Below are 3,952 nucleotides of genomic sequence, written 5' to 3' on the forward strand. Positions count from 1 at the left end.
AGCAGGTAGTGTGAGGTACAGGGGGTTGGAAGAGAAAAGCAGGGAGTGTGAGGTACAGGGGGTGGGTGAGTGAAGCAGGTAGTGTGAGGTACAGGGGGTGGGTGAGAGAAGCAGGTAGCGTGAGGTGCAGGGGGTGGGTGAGAGAAGAGGTAGTGTGAGGTGCAGGGGATGTGTGAGATAATCAGGTAGTGTGAGGTACAGGGGGTTGGGAGAGAGATGCATGTAGTATGAGGTACAGGGAGTTGGGAGAGAGAAGCAGGTAGTGTGAGGTACAGGGGGTGGGAGAGGGTAGCATGTAGTGTGAGGTACAGGGGGTGGGTGAGAGAAGCAGGTAGTGTGAGTTACAGGAGGTCGGTGAGAGAAGCAGGTAGTGTGAGTTACAGGGGGTGCGTGAGAGAAGCAGGTAGTGTGAGGTGCAGTGGGGGTGAGAGAAGAGGTAGTGTGAAGTGCAGGGGGTGGGTGAGTGAAGCAGGTAGTGTGAGGTGCAGGGGGTGGGAAAAAGAAGAGGTAGTGTGAGGTGCAGGGGGTGGGTGAGAGAAACAGGTAATGTGAGGTGCGGTGGGAGTGTGAGAGAGTCAGGTAGTGTGAGGTGCAGAGAGTGGCTTAGAGAAGCAGGTAGTGTGAGGTGCAGGGGGTGGGTGAGAGAAGCAGGTAGTGTGAGGTGCAGGGGCTGGGTGAGAGAAGAGATAGTGTGAGGTGCAGGGGATGGGAGAGAGAAGCAGGTAGTGTGAGGTGCGGTGGGTGGGTGAGAGAAGAAGGTAATGTGAGGTGCAGGGGGTGTGTGAGAGAATTAGGTAGTGTGAGGTGCAGGGGGTGGGTGAGAGAAGAGGTAGTGTGAGGTGCAGGGGATGTGTGAGAGAATCAGGTTGTGTGAGATACATGGGGTGTGTAAGAGAAGCAGGTAGTGTGAGGTACAGGGGGTGGGTGAGTGAATCAGGTAGTGTGAGGTACAGTGGGTGGGAGAGAGAAGCTGGTAGTGTGAGGTACAGGGGGTGGGTGAGAGAAGCAGGTAGTGTGAGGTACAGGGGTTGGGTGAGAGAAGCAGGTAGTGTGAGGTGCAGGGGGGGTGAGAGAAGAGGTAGTGTGAGGTGCAGGGGGTGGGTGAGAGAAGCAGGTAGTGTGAGGTGCAGGGTGTGTGTGAGAGAAGCAGGTAATGTGAGGTACAAGTGGTTGGTGAGAGAAGTAGGTAGTGTGAGGTGCAGGGGGTGGCTGAGAGAAGCAGGTAGTGTGAGGTGCAGGGGGTGGGAGAGAGAAGTAGGTAGTGTGAGTTGCAGGGGGTGGGTGAGTGAAGTAGGTAATGTGAGGTGCAGGGGGTGGGTGAGAGAAGCAGGCAGTGTGAGGTGCAGGGTGTGGGTGAGAGAAGTAGGTAGTGTGAGTTGCAGGGGGTGGGTGAGGGAAGTAGGTAATGTGAGGTGCAGGGGGTGGGAGAGGGAGGTAGGTAGTGTGAGGTGAGGGGGTGGGTGATAGAAGCAGGCAGTGTGAGTTACACGGGGTTGGTGAGAGAAGCAGGTAATGTGAGTAACAGGGTGTGGGAGATAGAAGCAGGTAGTGTGATGTACAGAGGGTGGGTGAGAGAAGCAGGTAGTGTGAGGTACAGGGGTCGGTGAGAGCAGCAAGTAGAGTGAGGTGCAGAGGGAGGGTGAGTGAAGCAGGTAGTGTGAGGTGCAGGGTGTGGGTGAGAGAAGCAGGTAGTGTGAGGTACAGGGGGTTGGGAGAGAGAAGCAGGTAGTGTGAGGTACAGGGGGTTGGTAGAGAAAAGCAGGTAGTGTGAGGTACAGGGGGTGGGTGAGTGAAGCAGGTAGTGTGAGGAATAGGGGGTGGGTGAGAGAAGCAGGTAGCATGAGGTGCAGGGGGTGGGTGAGAGAAGAGGTAGTGAGAAGTGCAGGGGATGTGTGAGATAATCAGGTAGTGTGAGGTACAGGGGGTTGGGAGAGAGAAGCAGGTAGTATGAGGTACAGGGAGTTGGGAGAGAGAAGCAGGTAGTGTGAGGTACAGCGGGTGGGAGAGGGTAGCATGTAGTGTGAGGTACAGGGGGCGGGTGAGAGAAGCAGGTAGTGTGAGTTACAGGGGGTCGGTGAGCGAAGCAGGTAGTGTGAGTTACAGGGGGTGGGTGAGAGAAGCAGGTAGTGTGAGGTGCAGGGGGGGTGAGAGAAGAGGTAGTGTGAGGTGCAGGGGGTGGGTGAGAGAAGCAGGTAGTGTGAGGTGCAGGGGGTGGGTAAGAGAAGAGGTAGTGTGAGGTGCAGGGGGTGGGTGAGAGAAGCAGGTAATGTGAGGTGCGGTGGGTGGGTAAGAGAGTCAGGTAGTGTGAGATGCAGAGAGTGGCAGAGAGAAGCAGGTAGTGTGAGGTGCAGGGGGTGCGTGAGAGCAGCAGATAGTGTGAGGTACAGGGGGTGGTTGAGAGAAGCAGGTGGTGTGAGGTGCAGGGGGTGGGTAAGAGAAGTAGGTAGTGTGAGGTGCAGGGTTGGGTGAGAGATCTAGGTAGTGTGAGGTGCAGGGGGTGGGTTAGAGAAGTAGGTAGTATCAGGTGCAGGGTGTGGGTGAGAGAATTAGGTAGTGTGAGTTGCAGGTGGTGGGTGAGATAAGTAGGTAATGTGAGGTGAGGGGGTGGGAGAGGGAGGTAGGTAGTGTGAGGTGAGGGGGTGGGTGAGTGAAGCAGGCAGTGTGAGGTACACGGGGTTGGTGAGAGACGCAGGTAGTGTGAGGTACAGGGTGTGGGAGAGATAAGCAGTTAGTGTGAGGTACAGAGGGGGGTGAGAGAAGCAGATAGTGTGAGGTACAGGGGTGCGTGAGAGAAGCAGGCAGTGTGAGGTGCAGGGGGAGGGTGAGAGAAGCAAGTAGTGTGAGGTGCAGTGGGTGGGTGAGAGAATTAGATAGTGTGAGGTACAGGGGGTTGGTGAGAGAAGCAGGTACTGTAAGGTACAGGGGGTGGGTGAGAGAATTAGGTAGTCTGAGGTGCAGGTGGTGGGAGAGGGAGGTAGGTAGTGTGAGGTGAGGGGGTGAGAGAGGGAGGTAGGTAGTGTGAGGTGAGGGGGTGGGAGAGGGAAACAGGTATTTTGAGGTGCAGAGGGTGGGTGAGTGAAGCAGGTAGTGTGAGGTGCAGGGGGTGGGTGAGAGAAGAGGTAGTGTGAGGCAAAGGGGATGGGAGAGGGTAGCAGGTAGTGTGAGGTACAGGGGGAAGGTGAGAGAAGAAGGTAGTGTGAGGTGCAGTGGGTGAGTGAGAGAAGAAGGTAGTGTGAGGTACAGGGGGAGGGTGAGAGAAGCAGGTAGTGTGAGGTGCAGGGGGAGGGTGAGAGAAGAAGGTAGTGTGAGGTGCAGGGGTTGAGTGAGAGAAGCAGGTAGTGTGAGGTACAGGGGGTGGGAGAGAGAAGCAGGTAGTGTGAGGTGCAGGGGGTGGGTGAGAGAAGCAGGTAGTGTGAATTACAGGGGGTGGGAGAGAGAAGCAGGTAGTGTGAGGTGCAGGGGGTGGGTGAGAGATGCAGGTAGTGTGAGGTACAGGGGGTGGGAGAGAGAAGCAGGTAGTGTGAGGTGCAGGGGGTGGGTGAGAGAAGAGGTAGTGTGAGGTGCAGGGAATGTGTGAGAGAATCAGGTTGTGTGAGATACATGGGGTGGGCGAGAGAAGCAAATAGTGTGAGGTACAGGGGGTGGGTGAGTGAATCAGGTAGTGTGAGGTACAGGGGGTGGGAGAGAGAAGCTGGTAGTTTGAGGTACAGGGGGTGGGTGAGAGAAGCAGGTAGTGTGAGGTACAGGGGTTGGGTTAGAGAAGCTGGTAGTGTGAGGTGCAGGGGGGGTGAGAGAAGAGGTAGTGTGAGGCCAGGGGGTGGGTGAGAGAAGCAGGTAGTGTGAGGTGCAGGGTGTGTGTGAGAGAAGCAGGTAATGTGAGGTACAAGTGGTTGGTGAGAGAAGTAGGTAGAGTGAGGTGCAGGGGGTGGCTGAGAGCAGCAGGTAGTGTGAG

The sequence above is a fragment of the Taudactylus pleione genome, unplaced genomic scaffold, assembly GCF_031769625.1.
Source record: "Taudactylus pleione unplaced genomic scaffold, aTauple2 ptg000741l, whole genome shotgun sequence".
Classification (NCBI taxonomy): domain Eukaryota; kingdom Metazoa; phylum Chordata; class Amphibia; order Anura; family Myobatrachidae; genus Taudactylus; species Taudactylus pleione.